At 35.1% G+C, this 24,541-nt stretch overlaps 1 pseudogene across 1 annotated transcript; it reads right to left on the bottom strand.

Annotated features, from left to right (window-relative positions):
• Window positions 1–2,710: 2,710 nt before the first annotated feature.
• LOC308347032 (actin-related protein 2/3 complex subunit 3-like) lies at window positions 2,711–3,265 on the bottom strand (annotated as a pseudogene). The gene has a single exon. The product of its transcript is annotated as an actin-related protein 2/3 complex subunit 3-like (transcript).
• Between the last annotated feature and the right edge of the window lie 21,276 nt (window positions 3,266–24,541).

Below are 24,541 nucleotides of genomic sequence, written 5' to 3' on the forward strand. Positions count from 1 at the left end.
TACTGAAATACTAATAACTTAAAAATACCAGTAAGTTATTTATCAGGGAGAACTCATTATCTGTTAATATCATACCTGGTTTATTAATTGTATATTATGGTCCTGGCCCTCTCCTAAGGAACTGACGCAAGAGAATACAGTAACTGTAAAAATTGCCTTTGTATGAACTGTAGCTGTGACAAGTAAAGCCTGTGATAATCTAGCACCTGTCTTATTCTCTAACCTTATTTCTACTCCCTTTTCTATAGAGACCCTCTTATTCCTGTGATTCTGAAGTACTTTGACCCTCAACCTGCCTTGTTCTTTATTGCCTCATGCCCTGCTCAGTTGGCTTTCTTACGCAGGAGCAAGCAAACCACACACCAGCCTGGAAACACCTCCAGCCTGATCTAAAGGCTTACTTCCTTCGAAACACCTTGACTTTTATACAACTTGGTGCCATTTTTATTTAATTACTTTTCTTTGTTTTCCTGTGGTACTCTTTGCAAACTGCCATCAAGGATACTTAGGCTACAGGTATCATTTACTTCTGTCTAGTCCTCACATAGCTATTAGATCTTTAAGGTTAGCTATTGGCACAATAGTACATAACAAATTATCTCAAAACCCCGTAGCCTCTAAAAACATTCATTTTCCTTCTAAGAAGGAACTAACATATTCTTTCACCAACAATTTGTAAATATCCCATTGTCCACCAACAATTTATATTTTGAAAGTTTATAAACTCTTGCTTATTTGGAAGAGGTGAAATAATTTTCAACTGTGGTTTTGATTTAGATGCTTTTATTATTTTTATAATATTTATATAATTAATGGTTTGAATTTTACAAGCATGTTTTCTGTGTTTATTAGGTACTTGAATTTTCCCCTAATTTAATCCATTATGTGGTAAAGTACACGTATTGATTTCCAAGATAAATCCACATTTATCAGAATACATTTTCTTTATTATTACTAGAACTATTATTATCATTATTATTGCTTCATATAGAGATCAGTATGGTTACATTTTATTTAGAAATTTCTCATTGTGCTTCCAAAGATTATTAGATTTTTAAAAATATAGAGAAAGACAATTTCTCTATAGTATCTATTCTTTAGGACAATTTTAGATTCACAACAAAATTAAGAGGAAAACAGCAAGAGTCCCCACACACCTTCTGCTCACAGACACATACAGTGTCCTCCGCCATCAACATCCCTAGCCAGAGTGGGACATTTGTGAGAATTGACACATTATAGTCACTTAAATTCCAAACTTTACATTAGGGTTTACTCTAGGTGTTGTACATTTTGTGGGTCTGAGCAAATGTAAAATAACCTATATCCACCATCAAAGTATTATACGGAACAGTTTCATTCTCCTAAAAATCTCCTGTGCTACTATTTATTCCCCCCCTTCCTTCAAACCTTTGACAACCTCTGATCTTCTTACCATCTTCAGTTATCTTTTCCAGAATGTCATATAGTTGGAATTGTACAATACGTAACTTTTTAAAATTAGCTTCCTTTACTTAGTAATATGAATTTAAAGTTCCTCTATGTCTTTTCATGTCTTGATAGCTCATTTCCTTTCAGCACTGAATAGTAATCCATTATCTGGATATGCCACAGTTTATTTATCCATTCACCTACTGAAGGACATTTTGGTTGCTTCCCAGGCATTCCCAACTACTAATAAAACTGCTATAACATTCATGTGTAGGGTTTTATTTTGTGTTTTGTTTTGGTCTGTGTGGGCATACGTTTTCAACTCATTTGACTAAAATACCGGTGAGCACAATTACTAGATCATATTGTAATAATGTTTTTGGTTTTGTAAAAAACTGGCAACTTTTCCCCCCAAAGTGACTCTACCATTTTGCATTCCCACCAGCAATGAATGAGAGTTCCTGTTAGTCCACATCCTCACCAGCATTCCGTGTCAGTGTTCTAAATTTTAGCCATTCATCGAGCAGTCCTACTCTGGTTTTGAAGTAATTTATGCAGACCTCACAAAACAATTTTGTTTTTACTTCTCTTGAATAATTGGTAAAACCTTTTAATTATTTTAGGTGTTTTTCTTATAAATAAAATTGTGTTGGATACCTTTAATCTAAATATTCTACGTGTGCTTGCTTTTTAACTAAGGAGTTAGTTGTCGTTGTTTTTTAAAATTTTGACTACCAATATAGTTTTATTCATCCTACTGACTTATTTTTGTTTTCTATTAATTCTGATTTTTTTTTTTTGCCACATAGTGTGCATGCAGCCTGACACCTCAGAGTGATTTTTACATATTAAATAAATTTTAAAAAAATCAAGAGTAAAATTCTGTGACATGGAAAAATATGTGAAATTCAAATTTTATTGATGCAGTTATAAGTCCAAAGCATTTTGAGTGCCACATGTATTGCCATTCCAGGACTTTCACTTTTACTTTTAATTTTTTTTTTATTTTTTATTTTTTGTTAGAAATTTCTTTATTCTTACTTAATTTTTATTAAGCACCAGCTTAATACTACAGAAAGTTCAAATCACCCTTCAACAACCCATTCTTCCCTCCCCCACCCAAATTCTTGGCAAAGAGCTCTTCGAGTGAAGACACTTCTCTTCACTTTGCTCTCTCCTCTCTTCTGTATAAAATTTTATCAAATAAAGGCAAAGAACTGTGTACATCTTGCCAAAAAATGCTGCTCACGGCTGTGGAAAGTGTCTGCCCAGGCTCTTTTCACTGTCCAGGTCCTGAAAGACTCTTGTTCATGAACTATCTCTTCACAAAGCAAGTCCACCACTTGCTAGGTTCATCATTCTGAGGGTCAAAAACTTTCTCACAAAGTCTCAGTCCAGTCTCTTGTCTCAACTGCTGTAAGTAGGCCCTCATCACCTCATCTTCCTGTTTGTTTGCCGGTTTGGCATAAATCGCATTAAGTGGAAAACCAGGCTCTCCAGGAATGGGAAAATTAGTGATTCCCAGCGTATACATTTCTTTTTCACCTTGGCTTTTGGAATTGCACTTTTGGAGTTTCTTTAGACACTCGGGAATGTAGAGAGTTATATATATCAAGGTTCTATCAGCTTCATTCTTAATCTCCTAGTTTTTGAAGAAGACATTGGCCTTGAAGTAATAGATGGCTTCATCCACGATATCTGTATCTTTTGTCTCTCTAGGGGCGGGTCCTTTGAATTGACTTCTGATAGGCAACAGTGCCATGTTTCCAAGGAGTTTGGTGTCCGGATCCATGAGAGATGAGTGGTAAGCCGGCGTCTTGACGACACCCCGGTTTCAAGCTAGACCAGGAGGATGGCGTTCGAGCTCGGCGCTTCCGGTCCGGCGGCCCCGGGCGGGGTAAGCGGAAGTTAGCCGGAAGGGGCCACTTTTACTTTTTAATCCCAGTTGTACACCCATCATGTCAAAACAGAATCGAAAAGAAGAGAGGAGAGGAGAAGAGAGGGGAAGGGAGGGGAGGGGAATAGGGAAGGGAAAGAGAAGAAAAAGAACTTCAAATGTATTGATATTTAGACACAGTGCAGTGTGGGTTATTTGCTGTCAAATTAGATGGCAAAGCATTGTTAATCAATGATGTCATAGCTAAGCCGTTTAAATGAGTAAAATATACATAAACATCGTAACTCTGTGTACCCATCACAGTATCTCCAACCCCAGGAGAGCAAGAGCCATAAATATTAGGAAATTTACAATGGAATTTTTCACCACAGCAGAATGAAAATGAGGATGCGTCCAAAGTAAGTTTCCAAGTGGTTCATTTGTTGATATCAGTATTTGGCACTACCTATCTGTGTGAAAAGACATTTCCAAACATGAACTATGTGAAGTCTTGTCACAAATTAGCATTAACAGTTGCACATTTACAATCAATTTTGGTGATAGAAAACACTAAGTTTGAACTCTAATTAAGCAAAATGTTACCCACCCACCCCCAATTTTCTCAGTGGTAGATCTTGTCACACACATGCATATACCACACAAACAATTGCCAGTAATTATTATTATTCTTTGAACTTCATGAATTAAAAGAAATTGTGGAAATGTATTTCTCTTTCATTGTATATGTATCTACATAGTATCCTATATTTTGCCTCTTGGCCTACAAAGCCTAAAATAGTTACTGTCCGGCTCTTTTTGAATAAGTTTTCCTATACCTGTCTTAAGTACATAAAAATTTTATGCTTCCACAGAGCACTGCTTTTATGCTGCCATATTCAGATATTTTAGTTCCGTAGTTGTTTCTAACTCACAGCTTAGGTAATTTTGATATATCTATATCTATATCTATATATCTAGATAGATATCTAGATAGATATCTATATATAGATATGTCTGGGTATCTATAGCTATTCTCTCTCTCTCTCTCTATATATATATATATACACACACACATACACACATATATACACACACACATTTAGTACATATATATGTTTGTGTATATATATATACATACATATATGTATATGTATATATATAGATATTTTCTAGTCTTGCTGCTACCATTCCTTCTAATGCCTCAGACCTTCCATTCCAGATCCTTTTCTTTCTTCCTGAAGTACATCTTTTAGAAAGTCCTCTAGGGAAGACCCAGTTCTGTCTAATCATTATTTTGCCTTTATTCTAAAGGATAATTTTGCTGAGTGTACTTTGAAAGTATTTTAACTCAGCATGGAGAAATATTTTCCTTCTATCTCTGGCCTCCATTGCAACTGTTGAAAATTCAGCTATTGGTGCTGGGTTGTGATACTCAGAGGGTTCTTAACCTTCAAAATATTAATTACCAATCTAGACTATCTACTATAACTAATTTAAATATAACCTCATAATCGGGCTATAAATGTCTTTAATATTCTGAACTCCACAACACTCTTGCCCTCCTTTTAAGAAATAATCTTTTAAACCTGAGCTATGGGGAAATTGATGGTTATAGTGAAATTTTCAAACATATCAACACTGCTGAAAATTTAACAAGTATTTTGTACTCTGAATAATAATGATAACATTTAATTATGTAATAGTGCTTCTTATTTGTACAGCATATGCACACATAATTTAATTTGATTACTGAAATTAAAATATTGAAACACATTTTCAGATACACAATTCCATTTCATTCTGGCAACGACCTTATGTGTTAGATAGCTTTGGTTGACTGTATTTAAAAAAAATTTTTGCATTAATGCCTTCCACCTCATATACTCTTCTTACACTGTAACCTTGACACTCTTTTTTCCTTCTCACTGAGAAACAGGGTCTGTGTTTTTCCCTCTTCTTGAATTTGGGGGTGCTTATGATTATGACAAACATGACACTCACTGTGATTTCTGAGATTAGACCATAAAAGCAATATTATGTCTGCCTGGCTTTCTCTGGGTGGGTGCTCATTCTTGGATCCCAGCCATAGTGAGAAAGTCCAGTAGCCACAGGGAGACACTAAATATAAGCATTCTGGTTGAAAGCCCAATTGACATCGTTGGTGACTGTCAATACAAGCAGCAGGCATGAGAGGGAGGGAGACTTCAGAGGCTTTCTGTCCAAGCCATTGAGTCAACTCCAGCTGGTGCTGTCCTGTGGAACAGAGATAGGCTGTTCTTACTGAACCCTGCCGAATTGGCACAATAAACTTTTATTATCTTAAGCCACTAAGTTTGGGATGATTTGCCACCCTGTCACAGATGACTAAAATAGTCATTATTTTTACCAATTTAAACCCAAATGACCTGAGTTTTAGAACAATAAATTGACTTTTCCAAGGTTCACACACTAATTGAGTAAAGATATGGATTTAGCATAAAATTTTTACAATTCTAAACATTTTACATATTTTCTAAAGATTTTATTTATTTACTTGAGAAGGAGAGAGAGGGAGAGAGAGTGAGTGAGCTCAGAAGCATGGGGAAGGGCAGAAGGTAGGGGAGAGAATCTCAAGCCAATTCTGCACTGAGCATGGAGCCCATCATGGGGCTCAATCTCATGACCCTGAGATCATGAACTGAGCCGAAATCAAGAGTTGGACGCTTAACTGACTGAGCCACCAGGCACCCCAACACTTTACATATTTTAAAATTATTTAATTTCATTCAGGACTCCAAAAAGATACACACAGCTATTGTCACCAATATCCTGATGACAAACATAGGCTATAGAGAAGTTGAGGGAAATTGTCCAAATTTGCAAAGGTTTTAAGTGGCCATAGCCCAGATTCAAAACTGCTAGCCTCCCTCCCAAATATGTTTTCTTAACCATTATATAATCTAGCTTTTCAACCTCTTCCTCTTTTCACTAATCCATGCCTACTTGATGGCTCTAAAATTGTAAAAGTTTAAGAGAAGTTTGAGTTTTATAGTCCAGGTTATTGGTTTAGTGGTCTTAAAAAAGCCACAATTTCTCTCTACAAACAAATACACATTCACATAAATGGATGCACTTTCCCAGAGAATTATAGACCCCTTGAAGCCAAGAGATTTAAATGATTTAAATGTCAGTTTTAAGAAAACTCAGAATCTCTTCCTTACTCTCTATGTGGAGTTCTAGATTTCTAGTATATAAGCAAAAGAAGGAATTTGCCCTATTATGACCAAAATTGAAGAAATTGATGAGTTATTATAACTCTGAAATAAGATGAAAATCAATTTAGTTTTGTCAAGACACATTACACACTTTCCCAACTGCATAATCATTATTAATAACATTCTCTTTTTTCTACAATAAATCTATTTGAGGGATGCCCTTTGATGATGCTCCTGGCTCTAACTCCTTTATATTGAAGACTTAGCACCCAGTGTTAATTATGCATCTGATGATCTCATCCTTGAGCCAAAACATGGTATTCAGCAGAACTCAATAAGATGTCATCTAAAGTGTTTAGGTACAATTAGAATGTATGCGTCAAGAAAAAATAACTTAATTGTGCAATGGATAAGAAAACATGTTTGAGAGTGAGATTATTAGGTTTGAAACTAGGCTATGGCCGTATACTACCTATACAAATTTGGAAAATTCTCTTAATGTCTTTGTCCTAGCTTTGCCATCAGTGATTAGAGAATAATGGCATTGTGTATCTTATTAGAGTCCACTGTGGAATTAAATAGTTTTAATCTACAGAGAATGTCTAGAGTAGAACCTGGCAAATGATAGGTTGTCAATGAATGGCAGCTAGCATGTATGTGTGTGTGCACATGTGAGTGTGTGTGTATATATACATGAAAGTGTTCTGAAATAATTTGGTAATATATTCTCATAACGTCATAGTTACTGTTTCTCATTTACTACATATGACCAGTTATAGTTTCCTTATTTTTATTTTTTAATTTTAATTTATTTATTTTTTATAGTTTCCTTATTTTTAAATATAAGATGTAGACTTCTATTACCCCACCTATGAGAAACTGACAATTTTGTTATCCTTTCCTGTTAGATCCTTTAAACAAGGAAAAAACATATGGAGTTAAAGTGCATACAAAGACATCCTTCCTGGAGTGAGACAGTTCAGATTTTATGTAGAACTGTGATATCAACAGCAAGAATACCCAATGATTATTAAGGCTACATAGTTTAGACTGTTAAGTTATAAACTAGCAATAGAAGGTCTACATGGGCTGGCTGACAGGCTAAGATGCAGAATGTCAATCTCTAATGTATGTTGAAATCCTCTGGTAGATGAAAAATTATCTAGAAACATAAGGATACACAAATAAACACACACATATACAGGCAACATCTCATTTTCAGCTGCCAATTCAATCTAGTATGAGTAGGAATGTCATTCTAATACCACAAAGTTAAATTGCATTGCACTTCTCTTTCTCAGCAACTGGCTAATTCAATCATAGCACATATAGTTTTCATCAGTTTTTAATTTGCTTAATTTTTGTGAGCTGGTGGTTTAGAAAATTTCCCATTTTTCAACCCTAAGACTGTAGGGATAAGGCCATGTGCTATTCTTCCTCGGTGTCATTTTCATTTCAATATAGATTTTATAGTTCATTACCTGTCAATCAGTTTTAAATGTGCAGTATTCATTTTATCATGTTCTGTAAAACTGTTTTATGCTTCTTTCAATGTCTTACACTCGTTTTAGCCCGAGCCCTATTTATTTCTCTAAGAGTTGTAGTCATCTGTATCTTGCACATTTGAATGTGTATTTATTTTAGTAAATGCAACATTTTGCTTTATATGATATATTCATTTAGGATATTTATTCAAGCAAGTGAATACTGATGAAGCAGTACAGTGTAAATGCTTTATCTGTGACAAGCCATTTTATGTCCTATGTTTTTATTTATCTCAGATACTTGAGGGATACAGTTTCAAATACCATTTAAGATGCTGACACTGTGTTTTGTCATCCAATTATTTCTAATCTAATAAAATACATCTACATAATTAACATTTAAAGCACTACGGCAAACAAAAATTTTGAGTCTCAAAGTTTTCACATAAATTAACATTTAAATAAGTAACAAGGGGAAAGATATATTTTTTAAAAATTAGAAAATATCTTTTTTTCATAGAGGTTTGTTCCTTTTTTCCACTGTCATATTTTCTTCATTTGACAACTTTCGCTTTGTAAAGCAGGTACCAGCTTTATTTCTCTTCCTTTCACTAAGAAATATTGAAATATTTTAGCATTATTTTAAAAATTTAGGTGCGTCATAGATTATCTAACAAGAAAACTTAGAAAAATTTCACTCAGGAACTAATTAGTACAGGTACAGTTTTACTGAGGAAACAATGTTTTAACTTTTGACCTACTGAAAAAGGAACAATTTAAGAAGATGATACTTACCACCCTCTTTTTAAAGGATAGCCAAGAAAGTATTTTCTATAAACTTGTTTGGAAACTAATTTCAAGTTTTAGCAGTAGTTTGTGTGCTGTGCTGGTAAGCCAGTTTTCTAGAAAACCAAACAAAATCCTGACTTGTAGCATTAACCAATTTCCACAGTAAATCTTCCCACCCTTGCCAGTTTAAAGACACCAATATTTAAGTAATCAGCTCTTTTGCCCAGAATAGCCTGCTTAGCACACACCACTGTTTGCTGTCGAGCATAAAATTTCTTCTCAATATTAAATATAGATGTGTATTAATCCAGGTGTCCCCCCCCCCAAAAAATAAAATCCAGGTGTCCTTGGCATTTTCTCTTTACCAAATACCTATTTTTTCTTTCTGTAGTTAACCTGGCATACTGTCCTTCACACACTGTTGCACGGGGCAAAGTAAACATATTTGCCACCTTCACTTTGCTTTTTCTCACTTCTGATGTATTGGATTGCCATTCTTCTTCCCGAATCCTAGACTTTTCCTCTTTTCGAAGTTAATTTCTGAGCTTACTATTTCCTTGAAGACATTCTAGACAGCTGTATTTATTCTATTTGCCAAATCGCTTTAAGAATTTCATTATTTTTTCTTTAGCCTTCTGAAGTACATAGATAGCACTTTTGTATGTCAATAAAACTAGCTTATTTTTCTAACTTTATCACATTGTTGTATTTATGTATAAGAAAACTTTATGTATGTTATATTTATGTATAGGAAAATTAGGCGTTTATATATAGAAATATGCTATATAGCTATACCTTTATGCTTTGCATGTATTATTTTAATCTATTTTGTTTTTCTTTCTTTGATAAAAACTTTATAACTTCAGCTAGAATATCTCTAAGCACATAGCCTTCTGCTGTATACACAAGGGAATTCTCAATAATTGTCTGACTTTCTCCAAGTGAATCTTTAACATTGCCTTTACCACACTAAAAAAAAAAAAGAGAGAGAAAGAGAAAGAAAAAAAAAAAAGCCTGTCCATAAGTCTATTTCCTAAACATCTAGGGCTTATAGTTCTGTGTCATAGTCTTTATTTAAGTCCCCAGAAAAATTAATTGTTATGCCCCAATAATGGGTCCGTGATCAAAGGAGCAAGACTGATACGAAGCAAAGATCAAGCAAAGCTTTATTTCGCGCCAAGCATCAAGAATCTAACCAAACGTTCGGGGACACACCTCTTACAAGAGAGGGCGGCCCTTCTCTGTTTCACAGTCTAGCTTTTAAGGGCAAAGGGCATGTGGTTGGGCCTGGCCACGCACAGGTGACCAATGAGATTGTAACACACACAGGAAACTCCACAGTGATGCTAGGTGACCAATTGAATTACAATTTACCCTAGTAGACATTTGAACTAGCCTATTATATCTTGACTAGGATTGGCACCAAAAGGGTTCCCAAAGGGCGGGGCCCATACTCCTTGGTAGCTAGGGAGACAGTATGCAACCCCCTACTGATCAGATGTCTCCACCTGGCCTGACCCACCTTTGTATCTGGGCTTTCTTACCTGGAGCTGGTTTCCAGTACTTGTTTTTAAGTGAATCCCCTGGGGGAGGGGGAGCAGGGACAGTTTAAGGGTTAAACAACAAGGGTTTTGTTTAACCTCAATGAAAGCCTCTTGCTAAAATATAAAAATATAAAATAGGTCCTTACATTAATAACATTTCCAAAGAAAGCCATTGTCTTCCTTCATTTTATTAGCTTCCTGACACTCTGAACTTCCTGTTTCCCTATTTATTGTGGATTTTATCTTTATAATACACACGTAAGGGAGAGAGTTATCAAAAGTTTAATTCTTTGACAATTTTGTCCCAAGTAACAAGATTAAAACCAGTAAAACAACTAAGCAATATTGCATCTGTTTTATTATTCAAAAGAATATGTGAGAATATAATGTACCAAATATGTTTCATTCAGTTTTATCTTGCCCCGAATAGGTTTCCATATTTTCACAAATAAAATGTGTGTGTGTGTGTGTGTGTGTGTGTGTGTGTGTGTATTTTCTTTACAGGAAAGCACTTTCTGTAAAAGCAGCTTAAGAAACAACTAGCCCAGAATATGTGATTGGTTGGGCAAGCTGAGAGGCTTGTAAAATGCAAATTGAGTAAGCACTAGGAAGCAGAGTGTTGAGTTAGGAGAAATGCCAAAAGTATTTGGAGGCTTTTAACATACGGGGGAATTATAAACCCAACCACAAAAACAGGGATGACTGCATGTTTCCTGTGTTTGGGATGAGTTATTCTATCGGGTCCATGAGAACCACACAGAGAGCCAGCAACGGTGGATTTCAGCATTTGATACTAGGAATAAATCAAGCCAAAGCTATAGGGGAAAATTCAGAGATTTAACAGTGCAAGGAAACAATCAAGCTGCCTGCCATTTTTCCTCCTCTGAAAAGAGAACACTGAGTTATGAGGACCAAGTGTATACAGATCTGATTTCAAATCCTGGGACAATTTACTTGTTGGGTGTGTGATCTAGGTAAGGTTGTTTGATAATGTAGGACACTTGTTAAATTTGAATTTCAATTAACAAATTAGTTATGATTGTTTAGCATAAGAATGCCCCAAATATTGCACAGAATGTGCTTGTATTTAAATAAAATTATTTAAATTAAATTTATTTAATTATTATTTAAAGTAAATTTATTATATAAAATTAAATTAAATGAAATTAAATTTAACTGGGCATGCTGTATTTTTATTTGACAAATCTAATGACCTTAAACCTAGGCAAGTTGTGTCATATCTCTATGTCTCACTTATCTCATCTAAAATAAAGTGGCAATAATCACACCAAAAGGAGCAGAAGTTATGGGGACACACACAAAAACAGAATATGTAAAATTATTTGTACAATACCAGGTACAAGGTAGTTCTTGTAATTCTCACTTAAGCAAGCACTATTCTGGGTATGTAATTGTAAAGGGGCTTTATTTTTCTTCCCTTTGCACCTTTATATTCTCTGGGGCTAACCCTTCCCTTTACTTTTGATGAAATTTAGGCAAACGCCATTAGTGCAGTCATGGTGGCATTTTTCCAGGCAGTAATTATCTGTTTTCATTTACTGGTCTTGATGTAGCTTTTTTTTTTTCTTTTTTTAAACCTGGGCCTTCACACCAAACCTTTATTATTTCTTTTTATTATTTTCAGTTAGCTATTGTATAGTACATAATTAGTTTTTGATGTAAATGATAAATTAGTTAAGTGTAACACCCAGTGCTCATCACAGCTAGTGCCCTCTTCAATACCCATCACCCTGTTACCCCTCCCCCCATCCTCCTCCCCTCTGAAACCCCCAGATTGTTTCTCGGGGTCCATAGTCTCTCATGGTTCATCTCCCTCTCTGATTTGTCCCCTTTCAGATTTCTCTCCCTTCGCTATTGCTTATGTTCCACATGTGAGTGAAACCATGTGGTAATTGTCTTTTTCTGTTTGACTTACTTCACTTAACATAATCCCCTCCAGTTCCATCCATGTGATGCAAATGGTGGGTATTCATCATTTCTGATGGCTGAATAATATTCCTTACCACATCTTCTTTATCCCTTCATGTGTTGAAAGGCATCTTGGCTCCTTCCAGAGTTTGGCTATTGTGGACATTGCTGCTATGAACATTGGGGTGTATGTGCTCCTTCTTTTCACTACGTCTGTATCTTTGGGGTAAATACCTAGTAGCGCAAATGCTGGGTCGTAGGGTATTATTCTCACCATCTTGAGGAACCTCCATACTGTTTTCCAAAGTGGCTGTACCAACTTGCATTCCCACCAACAGTGTAAGAAGGTTCCTCTTTCTTCACATCCTCACCAACATTTGTTGTATCCTGTTTGATTAATTTTTGCTATTCTAACTGGTGTAAGGTGGTAGCTTATTGTGGTTTTGATTTGTAATTCCTGATGGCTAGTGATGTTGAGCATTTTTTTCATGTGTCTGTTAGCCATTTGTATGTCTTTTTTGGAGAAGTGTCTGTTCATGTCTTCTGCCCATTTTTTGACTGGGTTATTAATTTTTTGAGTGTTGACTTTGAGAAGTTCTTGGTAGACCTTGATTTGAAGTTGAAACCTCTCCCTTTCTCCAGTGTAGTGCTGCTTTAAGCTTCTTCCTTTTCACTACTTATTTTTTCTGAACCTTTGCTCCCAGGTTGCATCTAGTGATTTCTGACAAAAGTAAGGTCTATGCAGTGTGAGGGAGGGGTAAGGTATGGGAATATCTAGGAGAGAAAAGAAAAGTGGACTATGAAAGATCTTATTTGACTTGTTCCTATAATGTCCTTCCCTGTTTTATGTGGGTCTAACCCTGTTCGTGTGCCTGGGAGGTGATTACTCCTGCCATGACTCATTTTATAGGCTGTTTGCACACACCATTCACCAAAAAATAGGCCTCCATTTCAGGAGGTCTTTCATCCCTTATTTCATCTGCACATGTCTTTTTAATGGTAGAGCCAAAGGCTCAACATGGTATTTTATTATTGAGACAAAACATCTAATAAATTCAAGAACTGGGAATCATTGTTTAATGCAATACTGCATTATAAAAATGCATCTTGTTTTAAATAACATTCATTATGCTTTGTTTAAGGTTTATCTCTCAAAAAAGTGTTTCATTCCTATTTTAAAAAGTCTAAAATAGTATTTGTTTCTTAATTACAAATGTTTCCGATAAATTTGATCTATGACAGAAGAGAAAGTAAGATCGTAAAGATATTGTCTATTATATGATATTAACTTAATTCAGTTTCAGCTTCTTGACTTACATTATTCTTCAAGTGGAAAATTCAACTTCTGGTAGGAATTGAGGTGTGGAATTCTAAAGAATGAGCAAGTTTAACTAATTCAACAAAGAGTAGAGTAAGGTGTCTTCTAAACTGTTTTTACATACAACACTTAATGAAACCAAATGTGTTTTTTCCTCCACCCAACAGCTAATTTTCTGACTTTCATGACAACAACTGGGTGTCCTACATTCAATTCTGTTTTAACACCAACTAGGTATTTAGTGCAGACCCCTTGGGATCAGGGCTCAGTCCCACAGACTCCCCCCACTTCAGATGCTAATTACAAGCCTGAGTCACCCATACTTCTGACCAACTGGCAAAACATGGGTGGTTCTCAAAACCCTGTCCTCAGGTTTGATAATTTGCTAGAACTGCTTGAAGAATTCAAGAAGTCACTTTACTAGTAGTACTGGTTTGTTATAAAGGATACAACTCAGGAATAGCCAAATTAAAGAAATACAAAGTGTAAGGTCTGGGGGAAGGGGTACACCAGGCACTCTCTCTAGGCATGCTACCCTTCAAGCACCTCAGTGTGTTCATGGCTCAGAAGTCTAAACCCTATCATTTAGATGTGTGTGCGTGTGTATTAATTCCATTTATGTAGGCAAGATTGGTTAATTTTTTGACCATTGATGATTGAACTCACCTTCTGCTTCTCTGACTTCCTTGGTATCCGCAGGTGCAGCTGAAAGTTCCACTCCTCTAACCACATGGTTGGTTCCTCTGGCAATTAACCCACATCCTGAAGCTATCCAGAGACCTACCACAGTCACATTATTAGCATAAATTCAGGTATGGTAGAAAGAAACTTGTTATGAATAACAAAAGATGCTCTTTTTTTTTTTTTAAGATTTTATTTATTTATTTGACAGACAGAGATCACAAGTAGGCACAGAGTCAGGCAGAGAGAGAGAGGAGGAAACAGGCTCTCTGCAGAGAGCCTGATGTGAGGCTCTATTCCAGGACCCTGGGATCATGACCTGAGCCGAAAGCAGAGGCTTTAACCTACTGAGCCACCCAAGTTCCCACAAAAGATGCTCTTATCACCTTATCATCACTATTACTTAGGAAATTCCAAGGGTTTTAGAAGGTCTGTGTTAGGATCTGGGAACAAGAGCCAAATACACAATTATTATTATCATAGTATCTTAGCTCAGGTTGCTATAACAAAATATCAAAGACTGGGTAGCTTAAACAACAGACATTTATTTCTCATATGGGGGCTAGGAAGTCCAAGATCAAGGTCCTGGCTAACTTGGTTCCTAGTGGAACCTTTTCTTGGCTGGGACTGTTGCCTTCTCATAATATCCCTATATAGGAGAGAGAGAGAGAGAGAGAGAGAGAGGGAGGGAGGGAGAGGGAGAGGGAGAGGGAGAGAAAGAAAGATTTGGTCTCTTCCTCTTCTTATAAGGAGATCAATTTCATCACAGAAGTCCTACCTTCATGACCTCATCTAAATCTACTTACTTCCCAAAAGTCCTAACTTCCAGTGCTATCACATTGTGACTTAGGGCTTTGCCATGAATTTTGGGGAGTACACAAACATTCAGTTCATAATGGAAGAGATTTTCAGTGTGTCAGAGAATGAATAAAGGTCTTCCAAATTTTTAGTTTGATCTTTTCTTCAATCAAATTCATATAGGGAATCTGGTAGAAAAGTGAATAACTTAGATTTTACATATTCCTTTACTGCAGCCCTCTTGCAAAAAGAATAATGCTTGTTTACTCATTAAATATTTACTGATTAAATGTAGGCCCATAACCCTGAACATGTGAGTGAATGAATGAATGAATGAATGAAAAAATGGATGATGCAAACATTTAGGCACAAAGTTTAGTAGACATAAATCAATAAAAACTTAGTCTCAATCATGTGCTGCAAATATTAATTATAGAAAGTATCTTTGTTTACTTATAAAACATTTAAAAAAATATTTTATTGGGGATACCTGGGCGGCTCAGTCAGTTAAGCATCTGTCTTAAACTCAGGTCATGATCCTGGGGTTCTGGGATTGAGCCCCTCATTGTGGGGGTGGGGGGGGGTCCCTGCTCAGCGGGGAGTCTGCTTCTCCCCCCTGCTCATTCTCTCTCTCCTTCTCTCAAAAAATAAAAGCTTTAAAAAGATAAAAGTATAAATACCTTTTATTTTACTACATTGTCTACATATATATTATTATATATGAGTTTTTTGTCACATCTCTGCAAATATTATCTTCTCTTCTTGTATTTGTACAGTTTGCTTTTCCTTTCGAGTGAATTAGCTTTTTTAGACCTCAATTATTAAAACTTATCTTGTTGTTATCCTCCTACACTTCAACTTGTCAGGTTTTAAAATTTTATCCTGTTCTCTAGGTACCAAACATCGTCAAATTTACATCGTCAGTGATGTAATGAATAAACTTTCTACTCTAGAATCCCCAAACTCTGAATGCATTTCTCACAGCAAACATGGACCTGGATAAGAGTATAATGACCTCTAACCTGTAATTAAATAGATAAATAAATAGATAAATGAATAAATAAGGCAGGCAGGCAGTGTGGACTTGGCACCTGTAATTCGTATAGCTTGCTTATCATATCCCTAGTAAGTGAAACCAATACATGGTGAATGAACCAAGGTCCGTCTCACTAAGACCTCTTATTTCTTGAATATTTATGGGCAAAGGTTCTCTGGTTCCCTTAGGAATTGAGCATTTCAGATAATCCCTCATTTACTTGGCTAAGTGGATGTATCTTAGATTTCAGGCACTTAATAAAATAGGTATACTCAGCTCTCAGTTATCAAAATTGATGAGTAAATGATATAAAAAATGAATGATTTAGAAAAGAATTCTTATTGTTATTGTGTTTTATACAAAAGTCCAAAATTTAATTCATTTAAAATAATTGTACAAATAACTTCCACTGTATGAATATGCCGCTGTTCTACCCTAGAAATATCTCAGAGTCATAGTATAGATTAAAAGACATTAAAAATGTTCACACAAATTATGAAATAGAGACTCGGCCATGCCTTACTGAGCTTAGTATCCTGAAGCTGGACAGACATTTTATAAAACCTTAGGAAAAATTATGATGCTGCAGGACTGACCAAAAGAAAAAAAATACTATTCTGTAATAAGCCTCCTTTAAGATCCTTATTTAAAAAGAAGTATATGACATTGAAGAAAATATTTTTTTAAAGAAGGAAAGTTATTAGAGTAATGAAAAGGAAGAATTTTTACCTCTGTAATTTTAAAGATTTTTAAAAACTACCCTAGCAGGAACAAATATGCATATGAGTAAAGCAAATTTATAAAATAAATGACCCTGTGTCTGTGAGATTAGGCTAAATAACCTCTAGTGTTTCAATGAAGGCTAAATTTTTTCTTTTTTTTAGATTTTATTTATTTTATTTGACAGACAGAGACCACAAGTAGGCAGAGAGGCAGGCAGAGAGAGAGAGGAGGAAGCAGGCTCCCCGCTGAGCAGAGAGCCTGATGCGGGGCTCAATCCCAGGATCCTGGGATCATGTCCTGAGCCGAAGGCAGAGGCTTTAACCCACTGAGCCACCCACGTGCCCCTGAAGGCTAGTATTTTATGATTAATAGACAATGTAGCCTGTTGTGGTAGCCCACACCTTAAACTGTGAATGTTAAAAGACAGTTGCTTTTATCTTCTGTTCCCCACTGGACCTTTGAAAGTACCCCAGAAGTATAATTATGAAATAATTAAATTAAAAAACCCTCTTTTTGTAATTTGCATGAGCCTACTTATATTTCAGCTTTTAAGGCCCGTGAATCATCCTACAAATAGTTACTATCCACTTGCTTGAGAAGTCCCAGATTACTATGGGAAACAAATAAAACTGGATAGTGCATAATGAAAGAGAAATGGAAAATGATAAAAAGTTGTAAAGCCTGCTTCATATATTATGAAGCTTAAAATCAGGTGAATTAAGATAATGTTGTGAAGTAATTATGAAACAGTTTAAGGCAGAGCTCTAAGACTAGTTTATGCAAAGAATAGTACCCCGTAGTCATCTATAAAGCAGAGGTAGACTACCTTGGTTTGCCTTCTGGCTCATCCACCTGCTGGCTATGTGACCTTGGACTAATTTACCTAGCTTCTCTGTGTTTTGATGTCCTCATCTTTAAATGTATGTAAGGGTAGTGCTTATTTTATCAAGTTGTAAACTACTCAGGACAGTGCCCCATGTTCACAATCTTGAAGCAGCAATTATTGTTAGACAAGAGATCTTAGGTTTGTCTTTTAATAGTGGTTGAAAATAAATATTGGAAATAAGAATACTAAGTCTCTGAAAATCTGTGTGTGACTGGAATTAAGTCTTTTGTTCAGAATGTGGGTTTGATTTGTTAAAAACACTGAAACACTGGGTAAATAAGAAAAGAGAGACTGGGAAATTTCATTATATTACTGATTGATTTTTTTTAATAATTAGTACGACAAGAACATTTAACATGAGTCTACTCTCAACAAAATCTAAGTGTATAATACAATATTATACACTTACTATACACTACATATATATATATAGTATATAGTACTATATATAGTACTATATAGTATACACTATACTATACAGAGTATAGGGACAATATATTGATTTATTTTTAAGATAGTTTAATTTGAAACACTTTTAAACATGAAATATTTCTAAAGAAATAAAAATATCAGATGTCCATATATATTAAAGGAAGATAAAAAATATAACCTTATATTAATTTTTCTGAACATGAGCAGAGTATGTTCTTATTCTTAGGACATATGCATGTCTTTAATCAATTTCTTAGCCACATCTGTCTCTAGTACTGTGTCAATGATATTTAGCTGAAGAATATATTTTTTCCAAAATGGAAAAATTATTTTTGTTTTTAGAAAATATTTCCAACAGTATTATTCAGAGTTTTATTTTACGGTTAATAAATTTGAAAGTTTTGGGGCACATGGGTGGTTCAATCGGTTAAGTATTCAACTCTTAATTTCAGCTCAGGTCATAGTCTGAGGGTCATGATATCCAGCCCCATTGAGGCCTCCATGGTGATGGGGAGGGGAAGCATGCTCAAGTTTCTCTCTCTCTCCCTCTGCCCCCAACCCCAGCTCATGTATGTGTGTGCATGTACTCTCTCTTAAAAATGGAAAATTAGATAAATAATAAGTAAATAAATAAAATAAATTTGGAAGTCTTAACATCTTCAGTTTTTTTTTTGAAAAATCATAATATCTTAATTGAGATAACATTTTCTCTGTACCTGCTGAGCAAATTCTGCTAAATGCACCGTATTTTACTTCCATATTTAGTATTAATATTTATAAATATTTGAGACCAATTATTTTCACAAATATCTGTGAGAAACAAAATTCTTTAAATCCTTGTTTCTTAATGAGTCTTTAAATGTTACCAAAAAATGCAGATGCTGCAAAATCGTAGGTTTTCTCAATTTCCTTCAGGTTCCAGATATAAATTTTCTCAATTAAAAACAGGAATTCCCTCTTACTGTAGGTTGAAATATTAAAGCTAATTATAGAATCTCAAATGAACTCTTGTAAACTGTTGGAGTTCTCAACATTAATTTGTGCAGGTTTGCCCATGCTTTTAAAAGAATAAATTTTAATATCTTCTTATTTGCAAACTTAATTTTCAGTAACTACAACTCACTAAAAACTTTAGGTTTTTAGGACTTCTTTTATTGATTAACTTCAGTAAGGATTTTCAGCTAAAGGTAAATAAGATGCAACCAGCACTTAATGGACTACACTATTGATTTAGAGAGTAATTCTCCAAAGCTTGAAGATTTCTAAAATCTGTTTAATGATGGGGCAGAAAAGAGTTTAACATTTCTAAAATCTGTTTAGTTTAGTGTCATATGCATCACAAGCAGTTTTCTGGTTGAATTATTGTGTGGATATTTTAAAAATTATAAATTTTCAAAATTTCATCTTCTATTTAGATTGATAAAATATCCCACATTAGTTGATAGCAGTCATGCATTATGTATACATAATTCCAAATATGTACAAATATATACAAAATTCCAAATATCCAATTCCAAATGCCTTGCTGACCCACTTAATTTATATGTATGTGTTTATGTATACATATATACATGCATAAATATAGAGATTGAAGTATAGTTGACATACAGCATTACATTAGTTTCAGGTGTACAGCATATTGACTTAATAATCCTATATATTACATAATGCTTGCCATGGTAAGTGTATTCACCATCTGTCACCATACAAAGTTATTACAGTATTATTAGCTGTATGGCCTATGCTGTACTTCTCATCTCCTGACTTACTTACTTTATAACTGGAAGTTTTTACTTTTGATTCCCGTCACCCATTTTGCTCATCCCCCCACCCCTGTAATTTGGCAACTACCAGCTTGTCCTCTATGTTTATGGGTCCGTTTGTTTGTCTGCTTATTTTGGTTTTTTAGATTCCACATACAAGTGAAATCATATGTTGTTGTCTTTGTCTGTCTGATTTATTTTACTTAGCATAATACCCTCTAGGTCCAACCATCATGAATGGCAAGATTTCTTTCTTTTTCTTCTTCTCTTTTAAAGATTTTATTTATTTATTTTAGGGGGGTGTGCAGAGAGAGAGGGAGAGACTCAGGGTTCTATCTTATACCCTGAGATCATGACCCGAGCCAAAATTAAGAGTTGGATGCTTAACTGACTGAGCGACCCAGGTGCCCCATCTATGGCAAGATTTCATTCCTTTTTATGGCTAAGTAATATTCCATTGTGTATGTGTATACACATATCACATCTTCTGTTTCCATATCTTGGCTTTTGTAAATAATACTGCAATAAACATCGAGGTGCATATATCTTTTCAAATTGGTGGGGTGATTTTCTTCCTTGAGGAAATACCCAGAAGCAGAATTATTAGATCATATGTCATTTCTATTTTTAATTTTTTGATGAACCACCGTGCTGTTTTCCATAGTGACTGCACCAATTTGCATCTCCTCCAACTGTGCACAAGGATTCTCTTTTCTCCACATCCTCACCAACAATTGTTATTTCTTGTCTTTTGATACTAGCCATTCTGAGTGGTGTGAGGTAATGTCTCACTGTGACTTTGATTTGCATATCCCTAATGATTACTGACAATGAGCATCTTGTCAATGTGCCTGTTGGCCATCTGTATGTCATCTTCAGAAAAATCTTTATTCATGTTCTCTGCCCATTTTTTAAATGGATTTTGTTGTTGTTGTTGTTGTTGTTGTTGTTATTGTTGTTTTAGTGTTGAGATGTTTAAGTTCTTTATATATTTTGGTTATTAACCCCTTATTGGACACATAGTATGCAGATATTTTCATGTTGTTGATGATTTTCTTCACGTGAAAAGTCTTTTATCTTGGTGCAGTCCTGATAGTTTATTTTTGCATTTGTTTCCCTTGCCTAAGGAGACATATCCAGAAAAATTGCTAAGGTTGATGACCAAGAGATTACTGTCTGTTTTCTTTCAGGACTTTTGTGACTTCTGGTCTTATATTTAGGTCTCTAATCCATTCTGAGTTTACTTTTTGTGTAAGGTGTACAAAAGTGGCCCAGTTTCATCCTTTTGCATGTAGCTATCCAGTTTTCCCAGTTCCATTTATTGAAGAGACCATCTTTTCCCTCTTGTATAGTCTTGCCTTCTTAGCTGTAGATTAATTGATTGATCATACATTAGTTTAAATAGTTAAAAAAGTTACATGAAAATAAGGTCCACCAAACTATGTATTCATTACACTACAGGAAAAAAAATAAGTTTATCTTCAAAGTTGATGTTTTAATTGAATTTGGAGCAGTTATATAAAGTCAAATAGTTCACCATTGAAAGACTGAACTTTAAAAACTCTGTTTCAGTAAATTCGTTGAGAAACCAAATCTCTATTGAATTAACTTCACTGATTTTTAAAAATGATTTTATTTATTTATTTGTCAGAGAGAGAGAAAGAGTGCACGAGCTGAGGGAGAGCCAGGCAGAGGGAGAAGCCGGCTTCTCACTGGGCAACGAGGAGCCTGATGCATGACTTGATCCGAGCACCTTGGGATCATGACTTCAGCTAAAGGCAGATGCTTAATGGAGTCACCCAGGCATGCCATTAACTTCACTGATTTTCTATTTGAAGCATTTCACAGCAATGATACAAAACTGCTTTCTAAGTCCTTCTGTTAATTGAGCCTACACATGAATAATTATGAATTCATTTTTCATATATGTATAGAAAATTATTAGTGGACACTATTAATTGAGAACATTCTACATTCTATTTTTTTAATAGTTTTAAATTAACATATAATATATTATTAGCCCCAGGGGTACAGGTCTGTGAATCATCGGGCTTACACACTTCACAGCACTCACCATAGCACATACCCTCCCCAATATCCATAATCCAACTATCTTCTCCATAACCCCCTCCCCCCAGCAACCCTCAGTTTGTTTTGTGAGATTAAGAGTCTTGTATGGTTTGTCTCCCTCCCAATCCAATCTTATTTCGTTTTTTCCTTCCCTACCCCCAAACTCCTCACTCTGCCTCTCAAATTCCTCATATCAGGGAGATCATATGATAATTGTCTTTCTCTGATTGACTTACTTTGCTCAGCATAATATCCTCTAGTTCCATCCACATCATTGCAAATGGCAAGATTTCATTTCTTTTGATGGCTGCATAGTATTGCATTGTATATATATACCACTTCTTCTTTATCCATTCATCTGTTGATGGACATATAGGTTCTTTCCATAGTTTGGCGATTATGGACATTGCTGCTATAAACATTCAGGTGCACGTGCCCCTTTGGATCACTGCATTTGTATCTCTAGGGTAAATACCCAGTAGTGCGATTGCTAGGTCGTCCTGTAGCTCTATTTTCAACTTTTTGAGGAGCCTCCAGGCTGTTTTCCAGAGTGGCTGCACCAGCTTGCATTCCCACCAACAGTGTAGGAGGGTTCCCCTTTCTACACATCCTCACCAGCATCTGTCATTTCCTGACTTGTTAATTTTAGCTATTCTGACTGGTGTGAGGTGGTATCTTATTGTGGTTTTGATTTGTATTTCCCTGAAGCCAAGTGATGTGGAGCACTTTTTCATCTGTCTGTTGGCCATCTGGATGTCTTTTGTGCAGAAATGTCTGTTCAAGAGAACATTTTACATTCTAATTATGACCCCAATTCATTCTTCTTCTTCTTCTTCTTCTTCTTTTTTTTTTTTTTTTGTGACCATCAGCACTTCCCAATTCATTCTTTACTAACTACTCAGATACACATATGCACACACAGGGATTAAATGTTTACATGATGATTTCTGTATTCCCTGCAAATTTTGAGATATCATAAAATTTAAAATTGCTTGTGGATTAAAGCCCACTTAATAGCATTAAGTGAGGTGACTTTTTTTTTTTTAAGAGTGCTGACTAGTGAGAATTACTTGGAAAAACGTAGTGACTGAAAGCTTATCTACTTCTGGAAAATTTCCAACATGTAAGTAGATGCCAAAAATATTGATAAAATTTTGTTTTCTTTTTCATTTATAAAAGAGAGTTGAGGCTTGTTGGTAAAAGGATCATTTCACTTGTTTTTTAAGGCTATAAATATTGTTTATATATGTAATCTTAAGTATAAATTGTATATAATTATATATTTATATAGTGTATAATATAAACATATAATAGAAATTATATATATATATATATATATATATATATATATTCTTAAACTCATTCTTCCTGGAAATTAGACTATAAGAAACACTTATTTATTGTCACAGACTGTCACAGACTGTCATCTAATCATCTTCATATCTTCATATCTTTCTCTGAAAAAGGAAAATATACTTAATCCTTGAAACAACCTAAAATCTATAATGCATTTTAATGCTTGAAGATTCAGTTCAACTTTGATTTCTGACTGGCAGCCTTATTGTGTTATTCTTTTCTTACTCCCTGTTGGATTGTCAGTTCATGGTTTTTACTTTTGTGATAATTTTAAATAAAGTGTGCTATTATCTGTGAAATATTTTTCATTAAAGCTCTAGGAAATATTTCATTTTGTTGTATCCTTCCAAAGCCAATTACCTAGTTCAGGTAGAAAGTAACATCTATCTCCTTCTACCATGCCTGGGTCAGTGCCTGTTGGTCATTTTATTTGCCGGCCCAGTTTGGAGACTGAATTTGACTTTTCCTACAGCTTCTATTTTCTCAGGACTGCTACATCTATCATTTGTATAAAGTTTCATTTTGGCAACATCATCGTTCATTCTCCTTATCTATATATCAATGGGAGTTAGATTAGTTTATTGTTATATCGCATCCAGACAGAAATAAAAAGTGAGAAGGAAAGACAGAGTGAAGGAAGGAGGGAAGGAAAGTAAATGTATAAATATATATTCTGAAATACCAAAGTAGGTATCTAATATATCCCACAGAACAATACCTTATGCCAAGCAAGTTTGTGCCCCTGCCCCTACCCCCTCATTTAGGGTATCTCCTTATAAATTTTCTGTTTGGATTATCACACCCTTAATTCCATTAGAAAACTGTGCCCAAAGTACTCCATGTCCAGACCTGGTCAGTAGTGGGTTCTGGTTGATAGAAATGCCTACCTCAAATTTATCTAAGTTTCTACCCAGTGTCTGTGAATCCTGTGGTCAGCCATGCCATCTGGTTGGCGTATTTTCAATGCAGATTGGGACATGGGTACACCTGTGCCCATTTCTCCTCATTAGGACACTCTGCTGTTCTACAACTGCCCTTTCTTGACCACCCCATGAACTCCTTTTGTTGACCTGATAACACAGAAAAGCTCCAGGTGTAGTGTCTATAGCATGTCATAGGCCCTGCGGGTGACCCCTGGTTCCAAGAGCAAGCTTGATGAGGATTTTTTTTTTCTGCCAACTGGAGCATTTTATTTATTTATTTATTTTTCATTTCCAGAATGCTGATGACT

Source organism: Martes martes (genome assembly GCF_963455335.1).
Source record: "Martes martes genome assembly, chromosome: 8".
Lineage (NCBI taxonomy): Eukaryota > Metazoa > Chordata > Mammalia > Carnivora > Mustelidae > Martes > Martes martes.